Consider the following 17,846-nt stretch of genomic DNA (forward strand, 5'->3'; position numbering starts at 1 on the left):
GTCCACACATATCCTGACATCCCCTCGAGGCTTAGGCACTACTACCATAGGAGCACACCAGTCTGTAGGCACATCGACTTTGGTGATGACACCCAATTCTTCCAATTTCTGCAGACTTTCCTTGACCTTAGGGAGAACTGGAATTGGAACACGCCTTGGTGTGGTGACTGCGTAAGGTATGGCACCTTCACGTAGTTTGATGTTGTACTCGCCCTTCATTTCACCTAGACCTCGGAAGAGTTCTGGGAACTGAGACTTCACCTCTTCAGTTGTGATACTCCTACAAAACTTCACTAGACCCAGCTGTTCACTTGCATTGCAGCTGAGAAGTGAGTGTGTCTTTCCACAGAGAACATACACCTTGTCCTCTAAGGTGTTATCTCTCCACTCGAGCTTGACACTGAAGTAACCAAGAACGTAGAGTTCGCTCTGAATTCCATGAAGGATCCTCTTGGTTTGTATAAGAGGTTTGTCGGGGAAGTACTTGTTATATAGTTGTTCAAATACAACGTTCACGTCAGCACCTGTGTCCACTTTGACTGTGACCTTTGTTTTGTCCATGAGTATATCGACAAAGTGGTTTTCTCTTCGGTTTGAACTGGTACCATCAACCGAACCCAAGAACAGTAATTCTTGACTTGATGCATCACTTGAGTAGGTGACGTCATCATCTACAGTTCTGACGTAACTATGAGACCTGCACACTGATGAGTAGTGTCCACGCTTCTTGCACTAATTGCAGATAGCATTCCTAGCTGGACAGGCTCTTCTATCATGTGCGTCTTTGCCACAATACGAACAGTTGTCGTTTCGTCGCCTATCATTCCAGTTAGGAGCCTGGCGAGCATGACTAGGAGGTTGACGAGAGGGCTTAACTCTACCTGTGGCCTTTGACTTGTGACCTTGAGAATAGCCTGTAGTCTTCTTCTTGAGAAAGCCAACAGCAGCAGGAGTTTCTTCTTGTAGAGATTTAGCATGTAGCTCACTCATTTCAGCAGTTCGACAAATATCAAGGGCTTTCTCCAGCGTTAGATCATGTTCTCTAAGAAGTCTAGATCGAACTTCATCACTTAAAATCCCTAGCACAATCCGGTCTTTAACAAGTGAATCACGTAACTGACCAAATTCACAAGTTGCACTTTTGTTTCTAATATCAGTGTAGAACGTATCAAATTTCTCTCCTGGTGCCTGGTTTCGACTTCCAAACACAAATCTTTCATATGTAATGTTCTTTCTTGGATTACAATAATCCGTGAATTTCTGCAGAAGAACTCCGACTGATTCATGATCTGTCTCGTTTTCAAATTCAAAAGTATTATACACTTGTCTGGCTTCTTTTCCAATAACATGTAGAAATGTATTAGCTTGAATTTTCTCAGGTTTCTTATCCAATCCGCTGGCAATTGAATAAATTTCAAATTCTTGTTTAAATGTTCTGAAGTTTTCAGCAATATTTCCTGTCAATTCAAGTTCACAAGGTGGTTTCAAATTATTCATTATAACTCAAAACAGCATAAGTTAACAGTCTATAAAATATGCCTGGTGAGAGAGCACTTCAAAGAGACCGCCAGACGACGAGCGAGACAAGTATAAAACAATGTTGGAAGTCTAGCGAGGAAAGCGTGCAAAACGTGAGCCAGTGAAGCCTTGCGCCAGGACGATGACTGCATGCGAGAGAGGCGATCCACATAAGGCAAACTCCAGGACGATTGTTCACGTAGTATTATGTACTGTAAAATACTTGCGTGTGCTGAAGGACGATGATTGGCAAGCCACTTGAAATATTGAAACAGTTCGTTTTGAGTTCAAAATAAAGTTTTTGACATAGAACTTTCGAGTACCTTTTTGGTATGATGTCCGTTAGTTCCTGTTTTGACACTATCCCACTTCTGACACCATGTTATGTTAGTTATTCCTTCAAAATCAGGACGGACGCAGGAGTGTGTTTGAGACACATTTATTCGTGTGGGCTACATCATGACAACTGTTGTTGTCTCCCTTTGTGCATACCACTACAATACTAATGACTTAAAATACATTCATACACTCAAATCACACAATTATAACCTACCGGTACACTGTTAAATGTTAAACATGCTATACTAAAACAAGTATTACATCCTACATAATGTTTGTGGTGAAAACGATATCTCGGGTTCACAAACCTTGTTATATACTAACTTACAAGGGCTGTCAGACCCAGTATATTGGTCTATACTGCATTGAGTTAGAAACTTGACTTGGTTCACTTACAATGATGACTGACAACACACTCAAAAGGAGGGGGCCTCCCGCAGTCAGCCATGGGGCGACCAACCGGAACCTTTCCGAATGCCTTTAGAAACCTACAATCACTACATCCCTCCCTGTTTACTAAGCCCCCCTAACCCTGAAGGGGCTTCCTCTCACCTTAGACATATCCCGACAGATCCATTGCCTGGAACCCACCATTTTCCAATGTGTTTTCTTGGGTCTCCTCCATCTGGGAGGGCAACCAACTATACATCAGTTGCAACCGGGACCGCCAGAGCCACGGCGGTCAAGGGTTTCGGGGCTGTTCCCTGGCCGGCCTCAACACACATAGACATGTTGGGCAACAGCTCATGGTACCCAATTCCGGCAATGGCTGCAACAAGGGCTGCTACCCCCCCCAGTCATTGCAGGGGTGTTGATTTGTCCACACTCGGAGTGCATATATGGGGAGTCTGTCTCCAATAGTAATCGCCCCATGGGAACTGCTAGGAGTCCTTGCACTTGCCTTTGGTCGAAATTTTCTGTAAACCCGAAGAAGGTGTTGGGGTAGTGTTGGAGCCACTCTTGAACTGTGTCCTGAGTTCCCATAAAGCAGTGAACATGCAGGGGTTAATCTGATGGCACGCGTTCCCTCAATATGGCAATATGGTGGAGCACTATCACCTTGTCCCTTGCCGTAATGGCGAGATCCTCCCTCAGAACCTCCTCTTGCTTACTCCATCCGGCAGGACTTGTTGACCTATCCAGTCCAATTTCCCTAATCGCTACTCATGGCTGGCTGCACAAGCATACTAATTGTCGGAATCTAGCATCACTTAACTGGTTGACCTTCTTGGGATTGACTCCCACTGCCACCTTCCACTTCCCCAGGCTCCCACTTCCGGATATGTCTCGGGGTTGCAATATACTTCCACTGCCCCGACAACGCTGACTCTGTGCTGAGGAACCGGCTGTGGACCCTCCGCTAACAGGTGCTCGGTTTGAGAAGTAGTGAGTTCATTCATCAGCAACGCCAGCATTCTCCAATATATCAAACAGGCCGGTGAATTTATAGGATGGAGGCTGAGGCAGTGAGGATGTGACCACCCTTCCCTTCTGATCAACTCCCTCATCCCAGCACACGCCAGTTGGGCAAATTCACTCTGTGGTGAGATCGTGATTGACGTAGTCCAACAGCTGGAAAACAGTCCCCTCGGATATTCTTCTTTTCACTGCCGGGCTGGCCGGGACTTCCATGACTTCAAACTCTTTTTCACCTGGGCCCTGCTTCCGTGACAGGTCTTGGCCGGGACAACCATGGTGAAGTGAGTCTTTCTACTAGGGGGTCTTCGGTCACCAGTTCTTGCTACACTTCAGCTGGGACCTCATCAGGTAAAGGGGCTCGTTCACCTGCCTGCGACCCTCACAAATTTCTTCTGAACATTTCCTCCTGTTCACGCCAGCCCACATCTCATATGATCTCCTCCATGTCAGGGAGCACATTATCATCCTCTGACTGTGGTGGTGCATCCATCCCCGGCGGACACTTGTTGAGGAAGGTCCACTGTCTTTCTTCAGTACACCACAATCTGCCTGCACGACAGACTGTGGCGCTTCAGACAGCCTTTCAGTGGGTACCTGGGTCTGTGTTCTGGTGTTGACACGGACTGTTGCCCAATCCGCCTGCACGATGGACCAGGACCTGTTTGTTTTCGTTGAAGACTGTCTGTGCCTTCTATCTTCCCTCAGACCCAACCATGTTGGCCCCTACTGGCTCTGACTATGGTACAAGCTCCTCCTAGGACTGGCACTCCTGTGGCGGGCAGTACTTCGGCTTGAAGATCTCCTACAGCTGCTGAGCTGACTTACAAAGTGCTTGTGTTAGTATAGAAGATAAAACTGACCAACCTGAGAGCAAAGAATAGCTTGCCCTCTTAAGGCAAGACAAAAGATTACCCTGTAACCTCACCATAAACAATAGAACTGGCCAGCCCAAGTGCAGCTTGGAGCAATCTGGCTAGAAACTGGTAACTACACTGTCTAAAACCAATACCATATATATATGCAAATAAACTATGAAAAAAAATGACACTGCCACACAATTATTACTCCCTTTCTCCCCCACCCGCAATTATCAATCGCATCTAACAACTATTATAGATAATAAAAATAATAATGAAAAGTGTTGATTCAAGGCACATGACAGACTAAAACTTTGCCAGATGTTGGAAACTGATGACTGACGATTCCCTGCCCAAATTTGCAATGTTTAGATAATTTCTTCAGCTTGGCAAAATAGTGTTCATCCTCGTCAGCAATGTAGTGTCTTGGGGTTTGACTTTTGTCTATTTTGGGTTGTTGGTCCATCACTAAAGAAGTGTATACTGTCAACTGAAGAATGTTTCTTCTTGATGTTTGTCTGGCACTGGTCCATGGTCAAGGGAATCTGAGACAGTGCTGAAGCAAAGTTGTTCCTCCACTGTTTGATAGTTACCTGCGTGAAGGGGTTGTCTTGGGTTGGGATGTAGCAAGATGCATGCTCTGGATCTCAGTTGCACACTTCCCTACATTGTTTTCAGCATAATCCATATGAATGATACATCCACTGGATTTTTGGTTTCTTTTCAGTTCTTTTTAATATTGAAGCTGATTTACCATGTTGAAGGAGTGCAGAGATCCATCAATTCTCCAGTCATTTGTTTCTTAACAGTTACAGTAATTCTCTTCGTCTGGCCATTTTTTAGATCCCGGTCTTCCAGAACAGATTTCCATTGGGTCCAAATGATCTTGTTTTCACCCTTTATTTTGATTTCAACAGGCTTCTTCCATTCAAGACATTCACCATTGTTTATTGTCTGTTGAGCACGCCACAAGTTTTACTAGGGTGTCCAGGTTAGAGGACAACAGCAAACCTTCTCTGTGCAAAGATTCAGCAAGATATTGCATGTTGTCACATGTCTTGCATAGACATGTACCCCTGTCTGCCTCACTTGGCACCACTATCCAAAAAGGCCCTCAATCTGCAGAATGTTGAATAACTTAAGCAGTCAGTACTGTTTTCAGCCAGGATTTTTCAATGGATGTGTGCTAATATGCTGCACAGCAAATGTTTCCGTTTGTTTTCAATCCTTTCCATATCAGCCTTCTCTTTTGACCTGTGGTCAACCAAGAGTTATCATCTCTTTAAAATACTTCGATTTTTTCAGATGAGAATCCTTTCTTGAAACCTTGGCCATGTCAGTGCAGTCATGAAGGTCCAGAATTTGCCACAGTCTATTGTCTTGAACGAGGCATGTTCTCCGTTCTTGAATATCAGATAATGTTTTAGAAGCTGGCAGTTATTGGATATTTTCAGACAAGTAATCCGTCTGTACTCAGCAAGACTACAAGTCGGGCCGTAGAAAGCCTTGAATCATCCTCATGTCAATATTATATAGGTTGAGCCAGTCTTTCAAGAATCTGTCACTTCACGACGCTTCTCAATTGATGTACCCTGTCCCAGTGTTTACACAACTAAGGGAGGTAACTCTAATTTACAAAGGCAGATAACTCTCAGATACTCTAACTGCGGTAGATCACTACCAAATTTCGAGATTTTATGAATGCCTCATTCATTATGCTGCTATTTACAATAATCTGTTGCTACATAACACAGTAAATATTGTAAAGTAATGTAGATGTGTCTTGATTATTTCTCTATTGATGTGCACTAATTCCAATGATTTCAGTTAAGATGTCAGTAGCCAGAGATCCAGATGTTTCTTGAGACACTTGGACAAAAGTGATTTTTGCCACGTTATTATGAATGGAGTTTTTTGTGTGCTCCACTTCTGTGTGTACTAAGGTACCAAATTATCAGTTTTTATCTTGTTAGAATTTATACAAAATGACACAAACTCTCCAAACGTTGTGCCACCAGTTGTCATCTGGAAGATGAGGGACTGCATCTGAATACTTCATTCTTTCCACATACATTAACTTGAAACATGGCAAGATCCGACACTGATATGTAAAGAATTCCGCAGACAAAACCTTCATTGCTTCTTCCGGTGATCATGTTCCCCATAGTAACGTTATGACATGGCTAAGATGTGTGGCTTGTAGTGACTTCTGAGACACTTGGACATGTTGGTATGAATAATTAAAATTAAAGTTGACATAATCTACTTGTCACTAAGATCCAGATTGTTACCTATCAAGTTGTGGCTGTGTGTTCTGTCAGTGTTTGAGAGAGACTGGCACTGAATTCTCATGAGGGTTCTTGGCTCCAAGCTTTCTGATTGTCTTCTGCTCTTGTCATCATCCAAGCTGTGTCTCCCAGCTGCTGATGATCAGCAATATGCTATGTTAATTCATGTTCTTTAAAATCTGAATTTCACCATGTACCACATCTAGCTCTCCTATAATCTAACTCATGCTTACAGTATAATTGTCATCCTTGATATTTATTGAGCCCATGTAACAATATGAGTCAAGTGTCACATTGTAGACAGTAAATGCTCCATTTTTAAATGATTTTTCTGAACAGAATTGTTTAACTTTTTTAGGTTCAGAATCACCCTGGAAGATCCTTTAGGTTTAGGTACCAAAAACACTGTACTGATAAAGTCTTCAAACAAGGCTTGGCAACTACCAACACTCCCTTCTGAACCATATTTTGTACTTAGCTATATAAGTAGTGACTTTCTTGTTTGTCCAGTTTTGTTTCACAGAGATGGCACTGAAAGGTTGTTCACAAAAATTTAATCTTGTAGATTTGAATTGACTGTAAAATATGCTTATTACTTGTCAGTGCCTGCCATTTACTGGAGATAAAATTCAGCCTACCAGCAATATAATCAAGATTTGCAGTGTTAGGCATGTTAGAAGCCTTAGTGCTCACCTCTTCACTGTTTAGTACTTGAAATGCCTCTTCCCTTGAGATTGCCCTCTGGCATTGTTGTAGAACTGCGGCCGAGGAGACTGCAGGTTGACGCATAAAAACCAACCTCCACAGCCTCGAGGTCTGTAGTTGCCTCCGGACATTCTCAGTGGGTTGAACTGGTAATTTGGGGCCAAGTGGCTTGCCCTGCCAATCACCTTGTTTGTCTTTAAAAATCTTAAATCTGCCCTGCTACCTTTTCTCCAAACAGATCCTCTGTCAATGGTGTCTTGTGAGCACACAAAGCTTTATACTCTGGCTTCAAGTCAAATCTGATAGCATTCCAATGTTGCATGCAAAGTTCAGAATTTGCTGCCGCTAACAGCAATTCCATCTGCCAGATTTGCTACAATATCAGGGATATGAATGTCTTTCATGTCCTTAGCAATGTGATCAAGGCCCTTCCCATTATTGTCTTGCACCTTTTGGGCCTTTACATCCTGGGATCTACTGGCTAGCTCCATGATTCTCGTTCACTTTGGGCACACTTCGTGAGTTGAGTAACTGTTATAAGGTCTGTCATGTTTATCTACATTTTCTTGTCTAATCTCGTAGATATGAGTCCCGTAATCAGGTCTGCCACATTTTACGACAAATACAAGGCACCTGAAAGTTGGCCTTTATGCTCGCATATTTGGGTGTCTCAACAATAACTATTTCAGGCGTTTCTTTTCTGGGACTTTCTGTAACATTTGACATCTGTAATCAATCGTAAGTCTTCAATACTGAAGATTCTGTAGTCTTCTTCTGCACAACTTTTTGTAGGTGTTCATCAAGAACTTCCTTGCTTTTGTCCTCTATTGACGAGTCTGTGAAAACAACATGCCCAGATAAAAATGAAGGATATTTTTTCTGCCTATTCATTAAACAAAGATTCCCTAACAAGAGGCACAATATCCAGATAAATTCTTGGGTGTAAACAGAGACACTTACAAGCTCTGGAAATTATCCAATTCCTTTCTTCCCGAGAGGAATTGCATAGAAGTCACTTTAGTGTTATAATGAATCAATGAACCATCATAGGACATCAGTGTCATAGGACATCAGGACCTTGTGGTCTTATTATGAAATTAGTATGAGATATTTAATACAATTTACTGCCATTATTCATTTTTATTCTTTGCACAACCACTCACACACACAGTGGTGGATCATACTCTTCTATCTCAGACTCTCAAACATTGATCCCTATTTCACTTACCCAAAGAATCATCCGTCTCTTCATCTGTAGCAGATGGTGGGGCAGGTGAAGCAGGCTGCATACTATTTCTATGTCGGGAACATGTGTGCGAAACTTGGTGAAAATTGTCTTCAGTCTAGTTCTCTTGTCTCTGAATCTTGACTAGGGGGCACGGGTGGCCCAGTCGTCTAAGGCGCCGCGTTTCGCTGTGCAGAGTTGCGTCCCTTGGGCACGCCAGAAAACCTATGATTGTGAGTTCGAATCCCGGTTCGGCCCGATAATGTTTCTAGGTTTGGCAGCACCATACCCTACTCGTGGGTTTCACTGAAATGGTAAACGTCTGAGACCTGCATCACTTCGGGCTTTCCTCCCACATTAAGCTGACACGCCGTGATATGACTGGAATACTGTTAAAATTGGCGTTAAATCCAACTCACTCACTCACTGAATCTTGACTCCCACGCTCTAACTCTGTCTCTGCAGTGGTTGACTTCAAAGAATCCTTATCTTTGGATGACTTGAGAGGGTTAGTATCTATGGTTGCTTTCGATTCAGTCTTGTTTCCTTTGGAAGAGGAATATTTTCTTTCACCAAAAATATACAGTCTGATCGCACCGAATCACTGTCTTCCGTCCCAGTACATATGTCTGCAGATGAAACGCAGCCACCCTGCTACCAGAATTCACAGTACTTGAGATGCTTCTAAGACCTTGATCGCAGTGCTTTCTGTAGTGTATTTGTAAGACTGTACATCATGCTCAGGTACTTGTACGACCCGCACCTAGACTGGGAGGAACATCAAGCAACAAGACGTCTGAATTGAAGGATGATTTATTCGTAACTGACCACAGGTACATAGTCATGACATCACTCCCGATGCTGTTGTATGTGCTGTATGACATAGTAGCGCACAACAAGACACACAAATTCAAATTACAGCTGATGTAGAAATGTATTGAAATGAAACTCCTGATGGCGTTTCTGACCTCCATTATCTCCATTGTGATGTTAATTGACAGGAATCTCTTCACAGAACTATAGTTTTTCCTTTTGTTGTTCAGGGAAGGTTTGATTTTAGTTCACCCCACTGAAAGTCAATTGAGCTCATGTCATGGCCTGCTTGTCTGTCATCCACTGTCGACATCATCTGCAGACATCTCAGAAATTACTAGGTCAATAAATCTGTATAATAAACTCAGCAGGCTTATGTAGTCCAGTAGACCGCCTCAGTGGTCTTGTGGTAGAGTGTCCACCCGGAGAGCAAAATGTCCAGGGTTCGATCCCCTGCCACATCATTCCAAAAAACGTTCAAAACATTAAGCCCCATCTTCACCTAACCTATATAGTCAAATAGAAACTGTTGATAACCCAGACATTTAGTATTGAAAGCAGCTATGTATGTTGGTATGACAGCACATACTGATAGCTAGTTGGTCAACTTATTCACATGATCTTAAAAAAGAATTCCCAAGGGTTGATTTTAGTTTGGTATTTTTCAAGCATTTTGTTAACATATTTTTACACCAACATGGTTGTTGTACAAAATGTCTGGGTTGAATTATTTTTTTCAAGTCAGATTCTACTGGTCTGTATAAACACCAGTGATAACAAGTGAAATTGTTCAAGAGGCTCAAATCCAATTTTCAATATGGCTGCAAGTTCAGCCATATTGGCATGATATTAATAATAATGCCAGAATCCTATGATCTCAAGTTTGAATCCTAGATTCACCTAATTTACGATTTTTGGTTTGTCACCACTACACCAATGCTCGTGGGTTTCACCAAAGTGCTAAATGTCTTGGACCTGCATCACCTCAAGTTTTCCTATCTTATTAAACTGACATGCCAATATAAGACTGAAATACTGTCCAAAATGGTATTAAACTCACCCACTCAGTCACTCTTGTGTGATGTCTTTTAGCTCTGTGATACTTTCTTCCCAAACTTGTAAGACGACTAGAATGCTGATTGGAAGGTCACTACATTAAGGTACATGATTGTGTCATTGATTCTGCTATGTCGTACAACTGCTTGTGCTCATGATGGAAATGTGTTTGTGGTATATAAGTACCAATATATGTACAACATGTAAATAAGTCTTGCTTTTGCTATTAAAAGTTGATAGGTATCATATTCAATCCATGGGCTGTTGCCATGCATTGTCAAACATGCTCTTCCATACCTTGCAAAACCCATAATAATTTATACTGTTTTACATAGCTATTGTCATGCCATCCATTTGGATGTTTATTTGTATATTCTGTCTTTTAAGATGACACATTTATCAATAAAAGCTATTTCATATCAGTTCAACTTGGAACGTCTGTATTTATGTGGGTTCTTAAACCAGAACTTTCTAAAGAACAATCTCAAAGGATGAACAGAAGAAAGGAAGTAAAACATAAAAGTGTAATGTTACAGGGAAAACCACATGTGCTGATCCTTAACTCAGCTGTGCCGAGACATGGAGACATGAAGTTATCAGAATTCCAGGGCAGAATAAGTCCCCTGTACCCCATGCTTGTCTCCCTGTGGAGATTCCAGGTCAGGATAGGTCCCCAGTACCCCATGCTTGTCTCCCTGTAGTGATTCCAGGGCAGAATAGGTCCCCAGTACCTCATGCTAATCTCCAATGGGTGTATTCTGAGACAGAACACTTGATGTGATATAGAGTTAACTGATACAAATGTGGCTGATTGCATTTTATCATGCCCTAGGTGTGAACTGTACAGTTGTACGAGGTGACTGAGAGTGGACTGGATTGTCAGGTTCGGTTACCTAGTTGATAATTGTCCCTGTACCCTCATGGGACATTGCTCATTATATCCATCACTGGTTTGTCTGATCCAAACTGGATTATTTGCAGGCTGCTGTGAAAACATCAGCTTAACACTTTGTCAAACATCTACTTCCTTCATCACACTGGGCTTTCCTGCAATATTAACTTGAGATGTGACTGGAATATTGTCTAAACCAGTGTTTAATTCCCTCTTGTCACGTATGATTGTAGATGTGAAACACTGTCACCCACAACATCCCTGTGTCTGATCACAACGAATGTAGATGGAGAAATCAGTGGACGATGTCTAAGATCTGAATCAATTTGGGATTTCCGCCCACATTAATGCTGTGGTGTGACTTAATACTCAACTCAACTCAAATATCTTAAAGCGTCTAAAAACACTAATCTGACATAGTTCAGTTCACCACCAATAGTGAGTGGGAATGGTTTTTGCTGTTTTTACTAATTATTCGTGCAATATCATAGCCAAGGACACCAGACATGGACTTCACTGGAACCATGTCAGGATCGAACATGTGCCATCGGTGTGACAAGTGCAAACGCGAATACATGCTCGATTATCCAGTGTATTATTATATCTCCATCCAATTAAGATACGCTGGATAATCCAGGATGAGGCTCTCGGTTTCAAATGAGGTTTTCGGGCATTGAAGACTCAATCACACAATTCTGAAAACACATAATGTTTATCTCTAAGCGCATCCTCTGTTGCTTGACCTGCCTCAATAAATAGGAAGTTTCCAGCATGAGTTTCGACATATTCATAATAGTTAATGATATTTATTATTTTGTGCTGTATCCATACCCTCAAACCTGTGTGCACACTTGACATTCTCAGCTCACTGGGGAGTATACAACCCAAGCTGTCTATTAGGTGCTAGAAGGTTCTGCATTTACATAGTCATCTCATCCAGTGAGGTACACATTCACTGCTGGCTCAATAAGTGTCCTGCCTAAGGAGATGCCACCCACACACTTGTATTTTCAAAACACGATATAGTGTGGGGCAGGACAGACGCCTCAGAAACCCTCTGGAGGTGAACCTTCCAAGCAGTCACCCAACCAGCAGTCCAAGTTCTTCACCTGGTTTGTCTCCTGTGTCCTACACAAACAGACCATACATGCCACTATTAGCCCAGTGCTGCCTATCAAGACATGGGGCAGATAGTTTTGGGATAATGGCTCCCAGAGTGATGGTGTGTTTCTGCCGAGCCCATTGTGACTATGTCTGAATCTTGTCTTGTTTGTTTGTTGTTTAACGCTGCACTCAGCAATATTCCAGCTGTATTTGACGGCGGTCTGTAAATAATCAAGTCTGGACCAGACAATCCAGTGATTGACATCATGAGCATCGATCCACGCTATTGGGATACAATGACATGCATCAACCATGTCAGCGAGTCTGACCACCCAATCTTGTTAGTTGTCTCTTATGCCAAGCATAGTTGCCTTTTACGCCAAGCATGGGTTGTTGAAGACCTATTCTATCCCGGATAGATACATATGAATAAATGTACAGACTATTGTATCCTGTGTTCCTGGATAATTCCTACACAGCAATAGGGCTCACCCATACCTCCACCCCAAATTTTTCATTCCTGTTGTTTGAGCTATGTTATTGAAAGAGGACAAACACATGATTTTACCATTATTCAGAATTGTGTACAAAAGTTTATTTCTGATATATCTTTTATAATTCCTTTCATTTTCACAGAAACAAGGCTTAAATTCATTACACCCATATTATATGTACAAAATCATCAGTGTTTCATGGGTTTGAATACTTGAGGTTCCTCCTCCACCTATGAATATATATGTCTGCGATGTGATGTAGTAGTGACTAGGGCTGGGACGAGTCCAATTTTACTACCCGGGTACTCGACCTCCTATTACCCGACCCTACCCGGGTACCCACTGCAAGTCTCAAGAGTAGGGAACAAAATGTCTGATTGGTAATTGTTTTACTGCAGCCCTGGCTAAAACTATTTAGATACATGTATCAAACAATCAGATCATGTGTTCACTGAAGTTGACTAAAGCTTTATCTTTAGTCAAACATATACAAGTCAAAAGGAATGTGTGCATCGTCAGAAGGAAATGCGAACATTAGCGACTTGTAGTGTAACCACTGAGCTAAAATAAGTTTTTGGCATTAAACAATACATCACGTGACTAACCACGGGTCCCGGTAGTCCTGTGGGTACCCCGGTCCTACTCAGGACCCACCCGACCCGAGTACGGTACCCGAGTTACCCGTCCCAGCCCTAGTAGTGACCTGTGTCTTTTTTCAGTCAGGTAATGACATGAGGCCATGTATTACTCAAAGAAGTCAAATCAGCCTACTCTTTGCATGAAATTTGTGTGAACAACACCGCTGCCTGATATTGCAGCAATGTCGGGTACATGGTCACAAGGCTGTGACACGTTGCACAAGAAATATCACCAATGTCACCAATGTCATCTGAGCACTTGCTTACTTCCCTCTTGCTGGAACCAGGCCGTGGCTTAGAATGACACCACAAAGCAGACGTATGTTTCTTCAAGGATGAGGGAGTATTGTAATATACATGTACAAATGCATGAAGTATTGACAGTGGTACAACACATGCTCAATATATTGTTTCAAATCAATATATATATATATTTGTTATTGCATCCAACATGTATCTGCAAAAAATGACTGAATATGGAAAAGTATATTGTCACATAGGAGCTGTGGGATATTTGTAGATAACACTTCTCTACAAGAAGTTTTGAAGTACCTGCCCAGACTGCTGGCTCATAGTGCTATTCTATGTTCTTAACATCCCAGTGTAGGATGCCATGTCGTACGTACTCACATGGATGGACATACCTCAATAGCATTGACATAACCTACCAGGTACCTACATACTTCTGGGTAGACAACAGCACAATAAGATATTCATTGTCCTTATGGCAGTTTCAGCTTTTAAACAGTCTCCACAAAGATTTTTCATACAAGGATGGAAGATGACATGTGTCATGTGCCCTGTGTGTGAGCCTATGTGCCCCAAGCTGCCAGGCGAGGATCCATCACAACATATGCCCCGAGGGATCGTTTGACAGCTAATTTATCTTACCGACATTTATTCATACAGGTACAGAATATGCATCCGCAGTTTCAGCAAGTCAGCAAAACTTGTTCCACTTCTTGTTTTTAGAAACAAACAACACAACAGGCAGACGACGCAAACAAACTGAGTTACTTCCCTTTACCACATGCATTTCAGAAACTCAACGATAATTATGCGAGATATGTAAGTTACCTAAGATGTGTTCTGATTGATTTCTCGGCGGGCTCCATGAAATTTGTACCCCACCTGTGAGCGGGCTACATGGAAAAATAATTGCCCGCTCCTCAACCAATCAGAAGCTAGTATTTTAATGAAAGGTATGATAATTTTTCATGAAGGATGATAGGTACATATTTGTATTTGATACATATTTCAATTATATCAGTTAATAATGTACTGAAAACATTGCCTGAATGATGTATTATTAATTTCACACAAAAGATCATGTATTATACAAAAGATCAACACAAAACACATATAGATAGGTCTTTGATAAGAAATATTTACATATGACAAAATCCTCATTATAGAGGCACAATGGTCACACGTACCCAATGTTCTTTGAAATGCCTACCAAAACAACTAGGTGGCCATAATGTGCGACTTAGGCTGAATTTATGTCGTCGAGGGATTTACCTAGGATTCCAAATTGAGTTGAATTGAGTTTGGGATTTTTAAAACTTGTTATAATCCTGAATTCAGAGCTAAATTAACACTGCATTCTGTGCAATAATGTAAAACTAAGCATTAAGCCTCTCCCTCTTTATTGGTCCAGTTAAATACAATTCTACCTCTACAAAGCCATAATGAATATTAACATAATTGGGAAGTAATTAATTCCAATTTGGGATTTTTTACTGACACTTCCTGAAGACTTGGGGATGACTCAGCCTCTCACTCCCTGGTCATCATACCCAAACATCACAGATCATTGCTCATGCTATCAACCACTGGTTTCCCTGGGAAAGACGTGTTTACTTACAAGTTGCTGTGATATTGCTGGAATGTTGCTGAGTATGGCATAAAACAACATTTTCTAACAAAGGAATCCTTATTATCATATATTTAAGATAGCTAAGCGATAAATGGCAATGAAGAAAGAACCGTGGTTTATTTCATGATATTACATTGTTCTGTCATGACGCCATTTCTGGAGATTCAAACATGCGCTCGCAACTTGATGACGTCGTAAATTTGATGACATTATTTTTGAGAGGGAAGTGTCTTGTGAGTCGTTCCCCAGAGGTGTAGCTGGGCAACGTAGATAAACGCAATGGCCGAAAGATCGCATCAAAAAGTGGGAGAGATATGACAATCGGTGTTGGGAGAAAAGGTACACATAACTGATGTGCAAATTGAGAGAATATGTGAAAAAGACCAAATTTACCCCCCTGTTCATAAAATGGACTTGTCCGACATTGCCAAGGTCGGATTCTATTCAGGAAGTCATTATTTAAACACGGGTAAATATTTTTAAAGCTTGTACATTTAATTAACACCCTTAAAGAGGCTGTACATAATATTGATAATTTATATAAGAAATAAATGGCGCATGGTCGTTGTTTTTCGTACAATAAAACACTGCAGGGAGAATAAACCACTCAGGGCTGTGTCCCTCTTAAAATTTGTTATCCCTGCAGTGTTTTATTGTGTTTTAGGCTCCATGCACCAGGACAATGTCTACTTGCTTAATAAACTATTGCCAAACTTTCCCACTGATTTTAGACAGGTTTTTTTCGATGCTTGCATGCTTCTGTTCACAAAATGGCTTCAAATCATTTGGCACTAAATCATATGTGGTTTCTAAAGTTATTCACTGTAATCGATATTATTATGTCTTAAACACATGTTAAACATTGAATATTTCAAGAATGACATTTTATAATAAAGAGATGATCACCCTTGAATATTTCTGTGTTGTAAATATCATATGTTAGAAATAACAAATATGTATGAAACTTGCCAAAGACTTGCCTGACACAATTTCTATACCTGATATATGATATATACGATACAGAAATACACATAATCTCTACTTATACATATTCATGGACAAATTATATCCATCTAAGATGCATATATTCAAATTTGAAAAGAATTAAAAATACACATATTATGACAAGTGTTTGTATCTTCATGAGGTAAATCATCATAAATAAAATATTTTGGCAAAAATTGTAAATCTGTAAAATGTCTGACCAACTGAAGAGCTCAGTTAAAGGGGCACTGATCTAACGCAATTCCCCAGGACTGGTTGTTGCCTTTGTTATTGTTTTTTCCCAGTGAGTACCCGGATGTATAGCAGAAATCTAGACTAGTTCGCGACCTCTGCTGCGCCATTCGTAAGCGCATTAGTCACTTTAATGGGTAGTAATAAGGGCGTATGGTCACATTGATCAACAAAATGAAAAACAGTTTTCCAGATAATAAGGAAATGTAGGTATCTTTGTGGGTAGCATCGGTAATGGTGACGAAGTTTTGATAAGTCACTTGCTTGGTAATTTTGCGATTTTCATTTACACTATTTTGACTTGCAACACAAAGTAAATATTTCACCTGAGCATTGCTTTTTTTATAGTATGTATATTTTTTCACTGTGAAATGTGTAACAAATTTATTAAACGTCTAAATATTCAGTTATTTTACAAAGTGACTGAAAAACATTTCCATTTGTTTTATTATGATAACGAATTCCAAACATGTTGATGTTTAATGTCATCACCAAGAGACTGAAAATGTTACGTTGAAAAAAACATTTCTATGTTGTTTGGCTTCTAATAATCTGTTGTGATGTTTGTAAGCCCTTTTGATCGTCTTAATCAATCTACACAGACTTTTTAGTCAAAATGACTGAAATATTTACACATTTTATAAATTGCCTGAGAGAATCACATTTTACAAATTGACGGTAATATATACACGCTTACAAAGGAAAAGACCTGTGAAAACAATGTTTGTCGCGCATTGAAGAATTTCCCAACCAAGACGTAGAGAAACAAGAACGAATCGGTTCAAATGAAGGAAAACAAAATGCAAATATCATAATTACAAACTACCAAATTTATGTGTATAAATTTTAGGCAGCTTCCTTGTTCGAAGAATGTATCCGTGAATATCCACACAAAGGAACAATATCCCACTCGTCTGCAGCTGTACAAAGAAACTTATTCGATGTCACGTGTCTCAGTAACAATCAAATATTTTAAAAGATATATATCGTTTCGGGATATTATAACCCGTGTTCGTTTCTCAACAGATCACTTGGATTGTTTCAGGTGTTTTACATAGGTGTCAAGTCTTCAAGGGTCGGCTGAGAAAGCCCACGTGACAACTATTTTCATAACGTCCACGGTTCCTAAAAAATCCATTGAGTGATAGATAACAATGATCAATCAATCAACGTATTATCAGTTAACCCTTTGAACAAAGTATGTTGTTTTTACATCGGCACTTCACGCAAAGATATGAGTGTATTCCCTTTGTTTTAGTAAACCTAGACATGTAAACACTCACTCTTGACATATCCACTGTGCAAGATAACAGTGATTAATCAATCAATGTATTTTCTGTTAATCCTTTGATAACTAGGAACGATCCATTGATTTACAAAACA

This window comes from Haliotis cracherodii, unplaced genomic scaffold, assembly GCF_022045235.1.
Source record: "Haliotis cracherodii isolate W230 unplaced genomic scaffold, xgHalCrac1.p SCAF_2, whole genome shotgun sequence".
In the NCBI taxonomy this organism is placed as follows: domain Eukaryota; kingdom Metazoa; phylum Mollusca; class Gastropoda; order Lepetellida; family Haliotidae; genus Haliotis; species Haliotis cracherodii.